This window comes from Schistocerca cancellata, unplaced genomic scaffold (genome assembly GCF_023864275.1).
Source record: "Schistocerca cancellata isolate TAMUIC-IGC-003103 unplaced genomic scaffold, iqSchCanc2.1 HiC_scaffold_105, whole genome shotgun sequence".
Classification (NCBI taxonomy): domain Eukaryota; kingdom Metazoa; phylum Arthropoda; class Insecta; order Orthoptera; family Acrididae; genus Schistocerca; species Schistocerca cancellata.
This window is the reverse complement of record NW_026046160.1, coordinates 1-12,245: the sequence shown is the minus strand read 5'-3', so window position 1 is coordinate 12,245 and position 12,245 is coordinate 1. Positions and strand designations below refer to the sequence as shown.

Sequence of the window (12,245 nt, the reverse complement as noted above, 5' to 3'; positions counted from 1 at the left end):
CGCCGTGCGGCGTCGGTAGCGTGGCCGAGCGGTCTAAGGCGCTGGTTTCAGGCACCAGTCTCCTCGGAGGCGTGGGTTCGAATCCCACCTCTGCCAATGTTTTCTGTCTCGAAAGCCGGAGCACTGACTACCCGCGACGAAACAGCGCAGCAAGCCGTGAGCGTCTCTTTCTTAAATTGTCGCAGCACAGTGCGCGGTGCAACGACATGATTCACAGGCGCAGTTTGGTGTCATGATGGCTGGCGTTCGTCTCCACGAAACGTGTCCCGAGCATGCCGTTGTACAAAGTGGGAGCGTCTATGTTTACAGTTGTCGTTAAGTAGCGTGCGTACAGCTTGCTGTGTTCGCTGGAGGAGCCCTTGTGCCGTTGTCCGGTGTGGTCTAGTGGCTAGGATACCTGGCTCTCACCCAGGAGGCCCGGGTTCGATTCCCGGTACCGGAAATGCGCATTTTGTTGCTCCTCTTATGCGACTTGGCCCGACTTAGCTCGACTGACGCTCCGCTGACGCTTGCAGAAAACTACGTTAAGTACGATTCGGCGTGACAAGTGACGGCGAGAGCGATGCGACATCTGTCCACCTCTTATCGACGCACATACCTGTGGTCAACAGACTTGGAGGACTGCAAGACATTGCCACGGGGGTTGAATGCAGCTAACCACACTGCTTGGTGTCCTAACAGCGCAGACACGTTCGTTTGCCAGTGTACATATAATGGAGATCGCGTCTGACACAGCTGTGGGGAGACGCAGTGGTGTGTGGGCCGAGCTTTGCTGTTCATCGCCACTTGCAGTCGCGAGAACTGCTGTCGGCGGTGCTTCCGTGGCCGTGATCGTCTAGTGGTTAGGACATTGCGTTGTGGCCGCAATAACCCAGGTTCGAATCCTGGTCACGGCAATTTTTAAACTTTTTGCCTTGCTGTCGCTGCAGTGACGATTGTGACTCAGTGTTTGAAAACACGGTGCCCTCTTGATTTTTCACTCATGTTCCGCAGGCTGCAGGTGGCACTACCAATTCATTATCAACACGTAATGCCGCCGCACCAGAACGCGGGCAGCTGCCTGTGTAGTGAATCTCTATTCGAAGAAGGCATTTGTTTGAGGTGCAATGGATGAGCAGCCAGTCGCAGCAGAACAGGAAGCTGTGTCGTGGACTGTTTCTACAAAAGCGAAGAACACTGGCACAGGTAGCGTGGCCGAGCGGTCTAAGGCGCTGGTTTAAGGCACCAGTCTCTTCGGAGGCGTGGGTTCGAATCCCACCGCTGCCAATTTTTTCTCGTTTTTTGTGCCATTGCGGTGTTTTCTCGTGGGGTAGAACGCAGCTCCTCTGACCGCCGTGCGGCGTCGGTAGCGTGGCCGAGCGGTCTAAGGCGCTGGTTTCAGGCACCAGTCTCCTCGGAGGCGTGGGTTCGAATCCCACCGCTGCCAATGTTTTCTGTCTCGAAAGCCGGAGCACTGACTACCCGCGACGAAACAGCGCAGCAAGCCGTGAGCGTCTCTTTCTTAAATTGTCGCAGCACAGTGCGCGGTGCAACGACATGATTCACAGGCGCAGTTTGGTGTCATGATGGCTGGCGTTCGTCTCCACGAAACGTGTCCCGAGCATGCCGTTGTACAAAGTGGGAGCGTCTATGTTTACAGTTGTCGTTAAGTAGCGTGCGTACAGCTTGCTGTGTTCGCTGGAGGAGCCCTTGTGCCGTTGTCCGGTGTGGTCTAGTGGCTAGGATACCTGGCTCTCACCCAGGAGGCCCGGGTTCGATTCCCGGTACCGGAAATGCGCATTTTGTTGCTCCTCTTATGCGACTTGGCCCGACTTAGCTCGACTGACGCTCCGCTGACGCTTGCAGAAAACTACGTTAAGTACGATTCGGCGTGACAAGTGACGGCGAGAGCGATGCGACATCTGTCCACCTCTTATCGACGCACATACCTGTGGTCAACAGACTTGGAGGACTGCAAGACATTGCCACGGGGGTTGAATGCAGCTAACCACACTGCTTGGTGTCCTAACAGCGCAGACACGTTCGTTTGCCAGTGTACATATAATGGAGATCGCGTCTGACACAGCTGTGGGGAGACGCAGTGGTGTGTGGGCCGAGCTTTGCTGTTCATCGCCACTTGCAGTCGCGAGAACTGCTGTCGGCGGTGCTTCCGTGGCCGTGATCGTCTAGTGGTTAGGACATTGCGTTGTGGCCGCAATAACCCAGGTTCGAATCCTGGTCACGGCAATTTTTAAACTTTTTGCCTTGCTGTCGCTGCAGTGACGATTGTGACTCAGTGTTTGAAAACACGGTGCCCTCTTGATTTTTCACTCATGTTCCGCAGGCTGCAGGTGGCACTACCAATTCATTATCAACACGTAATGCCGCCGCACCAGAACGCGGGCAGCTGCCTGTGTAGTGAATCTCTATTCGAAGAAGGCATTTGTTTGAGGTGCAATGGATGAGCAGCCAGTCGCAGCAGAACAGGAAGCTGTGTCGTGGACTGTTTCTACAAAAGCGAAGAACACTGGCACAGGTAGCGTGGCCGAGCGGTCTAAGGCGCTGGTTTAAGGCACCAGTCTCTTCGGAGGCGTGGGTTCGAATCCCACCGCTGCCAATTTTTTCTCGTTTTTTGTGCCATTGCGGTGTTTTCTCGTGGGGTAGAACGCAGCTCCTCTGACCGCCGTGCGGCGTCGGTAGCGTGGCCGAGCGGTCTAAGGCGCTGGTTTCAGGCACCAGTCTCCTCGGAGGCGTGGGTTCGAATCCCACCGCTGCCAATGTTTTCTGTCTCGAAAGCCGGAGCACTGACTACCCGCGACGAAACAGCGCAGCAAGCCGTGAGCGTCTCTTTCTTAAATTGTCGCAGCACAGTGCGCGGTGCAACGACATGATTCACAGGCGCAGTTTGGTGTCATGATGGCTGGCGTTCGTCTCCACGAAACGTGTCCCGAGCATGCCGTTGTACAAAGTGGGAGCGTCTATGTTTACAGTTGTCGTTAAGTAGCGTGCGTACAGCTTGCTGTGTTCGCTGGAGGAGCCCTTGTGCCGTTGTCCGGTGTGGTCTAGTGGCTAGGATACCTGGCTCTCACCCAGGAGGCCCGGGTTCGATTCCCGGTACCGGAAATGCGCATTTTGTTGCTCCTCTTATGCGACTTGGCCCGACTTAGCTCGACTGACGCTCCGCTGACGCTTGCAGAAAACTACGTTAAGTACGATTCGGCGTGACAAGTGACGGCGAGAGCGATGCGACATCTGTCCACCTCTTATCGACGCACATACCTGTGGTCAACAGACTTGGAGGACTGCAAGACATTGCCACGGGGGTTGAATGCAGCTAACCACACTGCTTGGTGTCCTAACAGCGCAGACACGTTCGTTTGCCAGTGTACATATAATGGAGATCGCGTCTGACACAGCTGTGGGGAGACGCAGTGGTGTGTGGGCCGAGCTTTGCTGTTCATCGCCACTTGCAGTCGCGAGAACTGCTGTCGGCGGTGCTTCCGTGGCCGTGATCGTCTAGTGGTTAGGACATTGCGTTGTGGCCGCAATAACCCAGGTTCGAATCCTGGTCACGGCAATTTTTAAACTTTTTGCCTTGCTGTCGCTGCAGTGACGATTGTGACTCAGTGTTTGAAAACACGGTGCCCTCTTGATTTTTCACTCATGTTCCGCAGGCTGCAGGTGGCACTACCAATTCATTATCAACACGTAATGCCGCCGCACCAGAACGCGGGCAGCTGCCTGTGTAGTGAATCTCTATTCGAAGAAGGCATTTGTTTGAGGTGCAATGGATGAGCAGCCAGTCGCAGCAGAACAGGAAGCTGTGTCGTGGACTGTTTCTACAAAAGCGAAGAACACTGGCACAGGTAGCGTGGCCGAGCGGTCTAAGGCGCTGGTTTAAGGCACCAGTCTCTTCGGAGGCGTGGGTTCGAATCCCACCGCTGCCAATTTTTTCTCGTTTTTTGTGCCATTGCGGTGTTTTCTCGTGGGGTAGAACGCAGCTCCTCTGACCGCCGTGCGGCGTCGGTAGCGTGGCCGAGCGGTCTAAGGCGCTGGTTTCAGGCACCAGTCTCCTCGGAGGCGTGGGTTCGAATCCCACCTCTGCCAATGTTTTCTGTCTCGAAAGCCGGAGCACTGACTACCCGCGACGAAACAGCGCAGCAAGCCGTGAGCGTCTCTTTCTTAAATTGTCGCAGCACAGTGCGCGGTGCAACGACATGATTCACAGGCGCAGTTTGGTGTCATGATGGCTGGCGTTCGTCTCCACGAAACGTGTCCCGAGCATGCCGTTGTACAAAGTGGGAGCGTCTATGTTTACAGTTGTCGTTAAGTAGCGTGCGTACAGCTTGCTGTGTTCGCTGGAGGAGCCCTTGTGCCGTTGTCCGGTGTGGTCTAGTGGCTAGGATACCTGGCTCTCACCCAGGAGGCCCGGGTTCGATTCCCGGTACCGGAAATGCGCATTTTGTTGCTCCTCTTATGCGACTTGGCCCGACTTAGCTCGACTGACGCTCCGCTGACGCTTGCAGAAAACTACGTTAAGTACGATTCGGCGTGACAAGTGACGGCGAGAGCGATGCGACATCTGTCCACCTCTTATCGACGCACATACCTGTGGTCAACAGACTTGGAGGACTGCAAGACATTGCCACGGGGGTTGAATGCAGCTAACCACACTGCTTGGTGTCCTAACAGCGCAGACACGTTCGTTTGCCAGTGTACATATAATGGAGATCGCGTCTGACACAGCTGTGGGGAGACGCAGTGGTGTGTGGGCCGAGCTTTGCTGTTCATCGCCACTTGCAGTCGCGAGAACTGCTGTCGGCGGTGCTTCCGTGGCCGTGATCGTCTAGTGGTTAGGACATTGCGTTGTGGCCGCAATAACCCAGGTTCGAATCCTGGTCACGGCAATTTTTAAACTTTTTGCCTTGCTGTCGCTGCAGTGACGATTGTGACTCAGTGTTTGAAAACACGGTGCCCTCTTGATTTTTCACTCATGTTCCGCAGGCTGCAGGTGGCACTACCAATTCATTATCAACACGTAATGCCGCCGCACCAGAACGCGGGCAGCTGCCTGTGTAGTGAATCTCTATTCGAAGAAGGCATTTGTTTGAGGTGCAATGGATGAGCAGCCAGTCGCAGCAGAACAGGAAGCTGTGTCGTGGACTGTTTCTACAAAAGCGAAGAACACTGGCACAGGTAGCGTGGCCGAGCGGTCTAAGGCGCTGGTTTAAGGCACCAGTCTCTTCGGAGGCGTGGGTTCGAATCCCACCGCTGCCAATTTTTTCTCGTTTTTTGTGCCATTGCGGTGTTTTCTCGTGGGGTAGAACGCAGCTCCTCTGACCGCCGTGCGGCGTCGGTAGCGTGGCCGAGCGGTCTAAGGCGCTGGTTTCAGGCACCAGTCTCCTCGGAGGCGTGGGTTCGAATCCCACCGCTGCCAATGTTTTCTGTCTCGAAAGCCGGAGCACTGACTACCCGCGACGAAACAGCGCAGCAAGCCGTGAGCGTCTCTTTCTTAAATTGTCGCAGCACAGTGCGCGGTGCAACGACATGATTCACAGGCGCAGTTTGGTGTCATGATGGCTGGCGTTCGTCTCCACGAAACGTGTCCCGAGCATGCCGTTGTACAAAGTGGGAGCGTCTATGTTTACAGTTGTCGTTAAGTAGCGTGCGTACAGCTTGCTGTGTTCGCTGGAGGAGCCCTTGTGCCGTTGTCCGGTGTGGTCTAGTGGCTAGGATACCTGGCTCTCACCCAGGAGGCCCGGGTTCGATTCCCGGTACCGGAAATGCGCATTTTGTTGCTCCTCTTATGCGACTTGGCCCGACTTAGCTCGACTGACGCTCCGCTGACGCTTGCAGAAAACTACGTTAAGTACGATTCGGCGTGACAAGTGACGGCGAGAGCGATGCGACATCTGTCCACCTCTTATCGACGCACATACCTGTGGTCAACAGACTTGGAGGACTGCAAGACATTGCCACGGGGGTTGAATGCAGCTAACCACACTGCTTGGTGTCCTAACAGCGCAGACACGTTCGTTTGCCAGTGTACATATAATGGAGATCGCGTCTGACACAGCTGTGGGGAGACGCAGTGGTGTGTGGGCCGAGCTTTGCTGTTCATCGCCACTTGCAGTCGCGAGAACTGCTGTCGGCGGTGCTTCCGTGGCCGTGATCGTCTAGTGGTTAGGACATTGCGTTGTGGCCGCAATAACCCAGGTTCGAATCCTGGTCACGGCAATTTTTAAACTTTTTGCCTTGCTGTCGCTGCAGTGACGATTGTGACTCAGTGTTTGAAAACACGGTGCCCTCTTGATTTTTCACTCATGTTCCGCAGGCTGCAGGTGGCACTACCAATTCATTATCAACACGTAATGCCGCCGCACCAGAACGCGGGCAGCTGCCTGTGTAGTGAATCTCTATTCGAAGAAGGCATTTGTTTGAGGTGCAATGGATGAGCAGCCAGTCGCAGCAGAACAGGAAGCTGTGTCGTGGACTGTTTCTACAAAAGCGAAGAACACTGGCACAGGTAGCGTGGCCGAGCGGTCTAAGGCGCTGGTTTAAGGCACCAGTCTCTTCGGAGGCGTGGGTTCGAATCCCACCGCTGCCAATTTTTTCTCGTTTTTTGTGCCATTGCGGTGTTTTCTCGTGGGGTAGAACGCAGCTCCTCTGACCGCCGTGCGGCGTCGGTAGCGTGGCCGAGCGGTCTAAGGCGCTGGTTTCAGGCACCAGTCTCCTCGGAGGCGTGGGTTCGAATCCCACCTCTGCCAATGTTTTCTGTCTCGAAAGCCGGAGCACTGACTACCCGCGACGAAACAGCGCAGCAAGCCGTGAGCGTCTCTTTCTTAAATTGTCGCAGCACAGTGCGCGGTGCAACGACATGATTCACAGGCGCAGTTTGGTGTCATGATGGCTGGCGTTCGTCTCCACGAAACGTGTCCCGAGCATGCCGTTGTACAAAGTGGGAGCGTCTATGTTTACAGTTGTCGTTAAGTAGCGTGCGTACAGCTTGCTGTGTTCGCTGGAGGAGCCCTTGTGCCGTTGTCCGGTGTGGTCTAGTGGCTAGGATACCTGGCTCTCACCCAGGAGGCCCGGGTTCGATTCCCGGTACCGGAAATGCGCATTTTGTTGCTCCTCTTATGCGACTTGGCCCGACTTAGCTCGACTGACGCTCCGCTGACGCTTGCAGAAAACTACGTTAAGTACGATTCGGCGTGACAAGTGACGGCGAGAGCGATGCGACATCTGTCCACCTCTTATCGACGCACATACCTGTGGTCAACAGACTTGGAGGACTGCAAGACATTGCCACGGGGGTTGAATGCAGCTAACCACACTGCTTGGTGTCCTAACAGCGCAGACACGTTCGTTTGCCAGTGTACATATAATGGAGATCGCGTCTGACACAGCTGTGGGGAGACGCAGTGGTGTGTGGGCCGAGCTTTGCTGTTCATCGCCACTTGCAGTCGCGAGAACTGCTGTCGGCGGTGCTTCCGTGGCCGTGATCGTCTAGTGGTTAGGACATTGCGTTGTGGCCGCAATAACCCAGGTTCGAATCCTGGTCACGGCAATTTTTAAACTTTTTGCCTTGCTGTCGCTGCAGTGACGATTGTGACTCAGTGTTTGAAAACACGGTGCCCTCTTGATTTTTCACTCATGTTCCGCAGGCTGCAGGTGGCACTACCAATTCATTATCAACACGTAATGCCGCCGCACCAGAACGCGGGCAGCTGCCTGTGTAGTGAATCTCTATTCGAAGAAGGCATTTGTTTGAGGTGCAATGGATGAGCAGCCAGTCGCAGCAGAACAGGAAGCTGTGTCGTGGACTGTTTCTACAAAAGCGAAGAACACTGGCACAGGTAGCGTGGCCGAGCGGTCTAAGGCGCTGGTTTAAGGCACCAGTCTCTTCGGAGGCGTGGGTTCGAATCCCACCGCTGCCAATTTTTTCTCGTTTTTTGTGCCATTGCGGTGTTTTCTCGTGGGGTAGAACGCAGCTCCTCTGACCGCCGTGCGGCGTCGGTAGCGTGGCCGAGCGGTCTAAGGCGCTGGTTTCAGGCACCAGTCTCCTCGGAGGCGTGGGTTCGAATCCCACCGCTGCCAATGTTTTCTGTCTCGAAAGCCGGAGCACTGACTACCCGCGACGAAACAGCGCAGCAAGCCGTGAGCGTCTCTTTCTTAAATTGTCGCAGCACAGTGCGCGGTGCAACGACATGATTCACAGGCGCAGTTTGGTGTCATGATGGCTGGCGTTCGTCTCCACGAAACGTGTCCCGAGCATGCCGTTGTACAAAGTGGGAGCGTCTATGTTTACAGTTGTCGTTAAGTAGCGTGCGTACAGCTTGCTGTGTTCGCTGGAGGAGCCCTTGTGCCGTTGTCCGGTGTGGTCTAGTGGCTAGGATACCTGGCTCTCACCCAGGAGGCCCGGGTTCGATTCCCGGTACCGGAAATGCGCATTTTGTTGCTCCTCTTATGCGACTTGGCCCGACTTAGCTCGACTGACGCTCCGCTGACGCTTGCAGAAAACTACGTTAAGTACGATTCGGCGTGACAAGTGACGGCGAGAGCGATGCGACATCTGTCCACCTCTTATCGACGCACATACCTGTGGTCAACAGACTTGGAGGACTGCAAGACATTGCCACGGGGGTTGAATGCAGCTAACCACACTGCTTGGTGTCCTAACAGCGCAGACACGTTCGTTTGCCAGTGTACATATAATGGAGATCGCGTCTGACACAGCTGTGGGGAGACGCAGTGGTGTGTGGGCCGAGCTTTGCTGTTCATCGCCACTTGCAGTCGCGAGAACTGCTGTCGGCGGTGCTTCCGTGGCCGTGATCGTCTAGTGGTTAGGACATTGCGTTGTGGCCGCAATAACCCAGGTTCGAATCCTGGTCACGGCAATTTTTAAACTTTTTGCCTTGCTGTCGCTGCAGTGACGATTGTGACTCAGTGTTTGAAAACACGGTGCCCTCTTGATTTTTCACTCATGTTCCGCAGGCTGCAGGTTGGCACTACCAATTCATTATCAACACGTAATGCCGCCGCACCAGAACGCGGGCAGCTGCCTGTGTAGTGAATCTCTATTCGAAGAAGGCATTTGTTTGAGGTGCAATGGATGAGCAGCCAGTCGCAGCAGAACAGGAAGCTGTGTCGTGGACTGTTTCTACAAAAGCGAAGAACACTGGCACAGGTAGCGTGGCCGAGCGGTCTAAGGCGCTGGTTTAAGGCACCAGTCTCTTCGGAGGCGTGGGTTCGAATCCCACCGCTGCCAATTTTTTCTCGTTTTTTTGTGCCATTGCGGTGTTTTCTCGTGGGGTAGAACGCAGCTCCTCTGACCGCCGTGCGGCGTCGGTAGCGTGGCCGAGCGGTCTAAGGCGCTGGTTTCAGGCACCAGTCTCCTCGGAGGCGTGGGTTCGAATCCCACCTCTGCCAATGTTTTCTGTCTCGAAAGCCGGAGCACTGACTACCCGCGACGAAACAGCGCAGCAAGCCGTGAGCGTCTCTTTCTTAAATTGTCGCAGCACAGTGCGCGGTGCAACGACATGATTCACAGGCGCAGTTTGGTGTCATGATGGCTGGCGTTCGTCTCCACGAAACGTGTCCCGAGCATGCCGTTGTACAAAGTGGGAGCGTCTATGTTTACAGTTGTCGTTAAGTAGCGTGCGTACAGCTTGCTGTGTTCGCTGGAGGAGCCCTTGTGCCGTTGTCCGGTGTGGTCTAGTGGCTAGGATACCTGGCTCTCACCCAGGAGGCCCGGGTTCGATTCCCGGTACCGGAAATGCGCATTTTGTTGCTCCTCTTATGCGACTTGGCCCGACTTAGCTCGACTGACGCTCCGCTGACGCTTGCAGAAAACTACGTTAAGTACGATTCGGCGTGACAAGTGACGGCGAGAGCGATGCGACATCTGTCCACCTCTTATCGACGCACATACCTGTGGTCAACAGACTTGGAGGACTGCAAGACATTGCCACGGGGGTTGAATGCAGCTAACCACACTGCTTGGTGTCCTAACAGCGCAGACACGTTCGTTTGCCAGTGTACATATAATGGAGATCGCGTCTGACACAGCTGTGGGGGAGACGCAGTGGTGTGTGGGCCGAGCTTTGCTGTTCATCGCCACTTGCAGTCGCGAGAACTGCTGTCGGCGGTGCTTCCGTGGCCGTGATCGTCTAGTGGTTAGGACATTGCGTTGTGGCCGCAATAACCCAGGTTCGAATCCTGGTCACGGCAATTTTTAAACTTTTTGCCTTGCTGTCGCTGCAGTGACGATTGTGACTCAGTGTTTGAAAACACGGTGCCCTCTTGATTTTTCACTCATGTTCCGCAGGCTGCAGGTGGCACTACCAATTCATTATCAACACGTAATGCCGCCGCACCAGAACGCGGGCAGCTGCCTGTGTAGTGAATCTCTATTCGAAGAAGGCATTTGTTTGAGGTGCAATGGATGAGCAGCCAGTCGCAGCAGAACAGGAAGCTGTGTCGTGGACTGTTTCTACAAAAGCGAAGAACACTGGCACAGGTAGCGTGGCCGAGCGGTCTAAGGCGCTGGTTTAAGGCACCAGTCTCTTCGGAGGCGTGGGTTCGAATCCCACCGCTGCCAATTTTTTCTCGTTTTTTGTGCCATTGCGGTGTTTTCTCGTGGGGTAGAACGCAGCTCCTCTGACCGCCGTGCGGCGTCGGTAGCGTGGCCGAGCGGTCTAAGGCGCTGGTTTCAGGCACCAGTCTCCTCGGAGGCGTGGGTTCGAATCCACCTCTGCCAATGTTTTCTGTCTCGAAAGCCGGAGCACTGACTACCCGCGACGAAACAGCGCAGCAAGCCGTGAGCGTCTCTTTCTTAAATTGTCGCAGCACAGTGCGCGGTGCAACGACATGATTCACAGGCGCAGTTTGGTGTCATGATGGCTGGCGTTCGTCTCCACGAAACGTGTCCCGAGCATGCCGTTGTACAAAGTGGGAGCGTCTATGTTTACAGTTGTCGTTAAGTAGCGTGCGTACAGCTTGCTGTGTTCGCTGGAGGAGCCCTTGTGCCGTTGTCCGGTGTGGTCTAGTGGCTAGGATACCTGGCTCTCACCCAGGAGGCCCGGGTTCGATTCCCGGTACCGGAAATGCGCATTTTGTTGCTCCTCTTATGCGACTTGGCCCGACTTAGCTCGACTGACGCTCCGCTGACGCTTGCAGAAAACTACGTTAAGTACGATTCGGCGTGACAAGTGACGGCGAGAGCGATGCGACATCTGTCCACCTCTTATCGACGCACATACCTGTGGTCAACAGACTTGGAGGACTGCAAGACATTGCCACGGGGGTTGAATGCAGCTAACCACACTGCTTGGTGTCCTAACAGCGCAGACACGTTCGTTTGCCAGTGTACATATAATTGGAGATCGCGTCTGACACAGCTGTGGGGAGACGCAGTGGTGTGTGGGCCGAGCTTTGCTGTTCATCGCCACTTGCAGTCGCGAGAACTGCTGTCGGCGGTGCTTCCGTGGCCGTGATCGTCTAGTGGTTAGGACATTGCGTTGTGGCCGCAATAACCCAGGTTCGAATCCTGGTCACGGCAATTTTTAAACTTTTTGCCTTGCTGTCGCTGCAGTGACGATTGTGACTCAGTGTTTGAAAACACGGTGCCCTCTTGATTTTTCACTCATGTTCCGCAGGCTGCAGGTGGCACTACCAATTCATTATCAACACGTAATGCCGCCGCACCAGAACGCGGGCAGCTGCCTGTGTAGTGAATCTCTATTCGAAGAAGGCATTTGTTTGAGGTGCAATGGATGAGCAGCCAGTCGCAGCAGAACAGGAAGCTGTGTCGTGGACTGTTTCTACAAAAGCGAAGAACACTGGCACAGGTAGCGTGGCCGAGCGGTCTAAGGCGCTGGTTTAAGGCACCAGTCTCTTCGGAGGCGTGGGTTCGAATCCCACCGCTGCCAATTTTTTCTCGTTTTTTTGTGCCATTGCGGTGTTTTCTCGTGGGGTAGAACGCAGCTCCTCTGACCGCCGTGCGGCGTCGGTAGCGTGGCCGAGCGGTCTAAGGCGCTGGTTTCAGGCACCAGTCTCCTCGGAGGCGTGGGTTCGAATCCCACCTCTGCCAATGTTTTCTGTCTCGAAAGCCGGAGCACTGACTACCCGCGACGAAACAGCGCAGCAAGCCGTGAGCGTCTCTTTCTTAAATTGTCGCAGCACAGTGCGCGGTGCAACGACATGATTCACAGGCGCAGTTTGGTGTCATGATGGCTGGCGTTCGTCTCCACGAAACGTGTCCCGAG

At 55.1% G+C, this 12,245-nt stretch overlaps 36 non-coding genes across 36 annotated transcripts; all 36 read left to right on the top strand.

Moving 5' to 3' along the window:
• The first annotated feature begins 14 nt into the window (after positions 1 to 14).
• Positions 15 to 96, top strand: Trnal-cag (transfer RNA leucine (anticodon CAG)). Its single transcript has one exon. It is a non-coding gene; the product is annotated as a tRNA-Leu (tRNA).
• Positions 97 to 370: 274 nt separating this feature from the next.
• Trnae-cuc (transfer RNA glutamic acid (anticodon CUC)) lies at positions 371 to 442 on the top strand. The gene has a single exon. It is a non-coding gene; the product is annotated as a tRNA-Glu (tRNA).
• Positions 443 to 824: 382 nt separating this feature from the next.
• On the top strand, positions 825 to 896 carry Trnah-gug (transfer RNA histidin (anticodon GUG)). The gene has a single exon. It is a non-coding gene; the product is annotated as a tRNA-His (tRNA).
• A 288-nt stretch (positions 897 to 1,184) lies between these two features.
• On the top strand, positions 1,185 to 1,266 carry Trnal-aag (transfer RNA leucine (anticodon AAG)). The gene has a single exon. It is a non-coding gene; the product is annotated as a tRNA-Leu (tRNA).
• A 78-nt stretch (positions 1,267 to 1,344) lies between these two features.
• Trnal-cag (transfer RNA leucine (anticodon CAG)) lies at positions 1,345 to 1,426 on the top strand. The gene has a single exon. It is a non-coding gene; the product is annotated as a tRNA-Leu (tRNA).
• A 274-nt stretch (positions 1,427 to 1,700) lies between these two features.
• Positions 1,701 to 1,772, top strand: Trnae-cuc (transfer RNA glutamic acid (anticodon CUC)). Its single transcript has one exon. It is a non-coding gene; the product is annotated as a tRNA-Glu (tRNA).
• Positions 1,773 to 2,154: 382 nt separating this feature from the next.
• On the top strand, positions 2,155 to 2,226 carry Trnah-gug (transfer RNA histidin (anticodon GUG)). The gene has a single exon. It is a non-coding gene; the product is annotated as a tRNA-His (tRNA).
• Positions 2,227 to 2,514: 288 nt separating this feature from the next.
• Trnal-aag (transfer RNA leucine (anticodon AAG)) lies at positions 2,515 to 2,596 on the top strand. The gene has a single exon. It is a non-coding gene; the product is annotated as a tRNA-Leu (tRNA).
• A 78-nt stretch (positions 2,597 to 2,674) lies between these two features.
• On the top strand, positions 2,675 to 2,756 carry Trnal-cag (transfer RNA leucine (anticodon CAG)). The gene has a single exon. It is a non-coding gene; the product is annotated as a tRNA-Leu (tRNA).
• A 274-nt stretch (positions 2,757 to 3,030) lies between these two features.
• Positions 3,031 to 3,102, top strand: Trnae-cuc (transfer RNA glutamic acid (anticodon CUC)). The gene has a single exon. It is a non-coding gene; the product is annotated as a tRNA-Glu (tRNA).
• Positions 3,103 to 3,484: 382 nt separating this feature from the next.
• On the top strand, positions 3,485 to 3,556 carry Trnah-gug (transfer RNA histidin (anticodon GUG)). The gene has a single exon. It is a non-coding gene; the product is annotated as a tRNA-His (tRNA).
• A 288-nt stretch (positions 3,557 to 3,844) lies between these two features.
• Trnal-aag (transfer RNA leucine (anticodon AAG)) lies at positions 3,845 to 3,926 on the top strand. The gene has a single exon. It is a non-coding gene; the product is annotated as a tRNA-Leu (tRNA).
• A 78-nt stretch (positions 3,927 to 4,004) lies between these two features.
• Trnal-cag (transfer RNA leucine (anticodon CAG)) lies at positions 4,005 to 4,086 on the top strand. The gene has a single exon. It is a non-coding gene; the product is annotated as a tRNA-Leu (tRNA).
• Positions 4,087 to 4,360: 274 nt separating this feature from the next.
• Positions 4,361 to 4,432, top strand: Trnae-cuc (transfer RNA glutamic acid (anticodon CUC)). Its single transcript has one exon. It is a non-coding gene; the product is annotated as a tRNA-Glu (tRNA).
• A 382-nt stretch (positions 4,433 to 4,814) lies between these two features.
• Positions 4,815 to 4,886, top strand: Trnah-gug (transfer RNA histidin (anticodon GUG)). The gene has a single exon. It is a non-coding gene; the product is annotated as a tRNA-His (tRNA).
• Positions 4,887 to 5,174: 288 nt separating this feature from the next.
• Trnal-aag (transfer RNA leucine (anticodon AAG)) lies at positions 5,175 to 5,256 on the top strand. The gene has a single exon. It is a non-coding gene; the product is annotated as a tRNA-Leu (tRNA).
• A 78-nt stretch (positions 5,257 to 5,334) lies between these two features.
• Trnal-cag (transfer RNA leucine (anticodon CAG)) lies at positions 5,335 to 5,416 on the top strand. Its single transcript has one exon. It is a non-coding gene; the product is annotated as a tRNA-Leu (tRNA).
• A 274-nt stretch (positions 5,417 to 5,690) lies between these two features.
• Positions 5,691 to 5,762, top strand: Trnae-cuc (transfer RNA glutamic acid (anticodon CUC)). Its single transcript has one exon. It is a non-coding gene; the product is annotated as a tRNA-Glu (tRNA).
• Positions 5,763 to 6,144: 382 nt separating this feature from the next.
• Trnah-gug (transfer RNA histidin (anticodon GUG)) lies at positions 6,145 to 6,216 on the top strand. Its single transcript has one exon. It is a non-coding gene; the product is annotated as a tRNA-His (tRNA).
• A 288-nt stretch (positions 6,217 to 6,504) lies between these two features.
• Positions 6,505 to 6,586, top strand: Trnal-aag (transfer RNA leucine (anticodon AAG)). Its single transcript has one exon. It is a non-coding gene; the product is annotated as a tRNA-Leu (tRNA).
• A 78-nt stretch (positions 6,587 to 6,664) lies between these two features.
• Trnal-cag (transfer RNA leucine (anticodon CAG)) lies at positions 6,665 to 6,746 on the top strand. Its single transcript has one exon. It is a non-coding gene; the product is annotated as a tRNA-Leu (tRNA).
• A 274-nt stretch (positions 6,747 to 7,020) lies between these two features.
• On the top strand, positions 7,021 to 7,092 carry Trnae-cuc (transfer RNA glutamic acid (anticodon CUC)). The gene has a single exon. It is a non-coding gene; the product is annotated as a tRNA-Glu (tRNA).
• Positions 7,093 to 7,474: 382 nt separating this feature from the next.
• Positions 7,475 to 7,546, top strand: Trnah-gug (transfer RNA histidin (anticodon GUG)). Its single transcript has one exon. It is a non-coding gene; the product is annotated as a tRNA-His (tRNA).
• Positions 7,547 to 7,834: 288 nt separating this feature from the next.
• Trnal-aag (transfer RNA leucine (anticodon AAG)) lies at positions 7,835 to 7,916 on the top strand. The gene has a single exon. It is a non-coding gene; the product is annotated as a tRNA-Leu (tRNA).
• A 78-nt stretch (positions 7,917 to 7,994) lies between these two features.
• On the top strand, positions 7,995 to 8,076 carry Trnal-cag (transfer RNA leucine (anticodon CAG)). Its single transcript has one exon. It is a non-coding gene; the product is annotated as a tRNA-Leu (tRNA).
• Positions 8,077 to 8,350: 274 nt separating this feature from the next.
• Positions 8,351 to 8,422, top strand: Trnae-cuc (transfer RNA glutamic acid (anticodon CUC)). The gene has a single exon. It is a non-coding gene; the product is annotated as a tRNA-Glu (tRNA).
• A 382-nt stretch (positions 8,423 to 8,804) lies between these two features.
• Positions 8,805 to 8,876, top strand: Trnah-gug (transfer RNA histidin (anticodon GUG)). Its single transcript has one exon. It is a non-coding gene; the product is annotated as a tRNA-His (tRNA).
• Positions 8,877 to 9,165: 289 nt separating this feature from the next.
• On the top strand, positions 9,166 to 9,247 carry Trnal-aag (transfer RNA leucine (anticodon AAG)). The gene has a single exon. It is a non-coding gene; the product is annotated as a tRNA-Leu (tRNA).
• Positions 9,248 to 9,326: 79 nt separating this feature from the next.
• On the top strand, positions 9,327 to 9,408 carry Trnal-cag (transfer RNA leucine (anticodon CAG)). Its single transcript has one exon. It is a non-coding gene; the product is annotated as a tRNA-Leu (tRNA).
• A 274-nt stretch (positions 9,409 to 9,682) lies between these two features.
• On the top strand, positions 9,683 to 9,754 carry Trnae-cuc (transfer RNA glutamic acid (anticodon CUC)). Its single transcript has one exon. It is a non-coding gene; the product is annotated as a tRNA-Glu (tRNA).
• Positions 9,755 to 10,137: 383 nt separating this feature from the next.
• Trnah-gug (transfer RNA histidin (anticodon GUG)) lies at positions 10,138 to 10,209 on the top strand. Its single transcript has one exon. It is a non-coding gene; the product is annotated as a tRNA-His (tRNA).
• A 288-nt stretch (positions 10,210 to 10,497) lies between these two features.
• Positions 10,498 to 10,579, top strand: Trnal-aag (transfer RNA leucine (anticodon AAG)). Its single transcript has one exon. It is a non-coding gene; the product is annotated as a tRNA-Leu (tRNA).
• A 433-nt stretch (positions 10,580 to 11,012) lies between these two features.
• Positions 11,013 to 11,084, top strand: Trnae-cuc (transfer RNA glutamic acid (anticodon CUC)). Its single transcript has one exon. It is a non-coding gene; the product is annotated as a tRNA-Glu (tRNA).
• A 383-nt stretch (positions 11,085 to 11,467) lies between these two features.
• On the top strand, positions 11,468 to 11,539 carry Trnah-gug (transfer RNA histidin (anticodon GUG)). The gene has a single exon. It is a non-coding gene; the product is annotated as a tRNA-His (tRNA).
• Positions 11,540 to 11,827: 288 nt separating this feature from the next.
• Positions 11,828 to 11,909, top strand: Trnal-aag (transfer RNA leucine (anticodon AAG)). Its single transcript has one exon. It is a non-coding gene; the product is annotated as a tRNA-Leu (tRNA).
• A 79-nt stretch (positions 11,910 to 11,988) lies between these two features.
• Positions 11,989 to 12,070, top strand: Trnal-cag (transfer RNA leucine (anticodon CAG)). Its single transcript has one exon. It is a non-coding gene; the product is annotated as a tRNA-Leu (tRNA).
• The last annotated feature ends 175 nt before the right edge of the window (positions 12,071 to 12,245 follow it).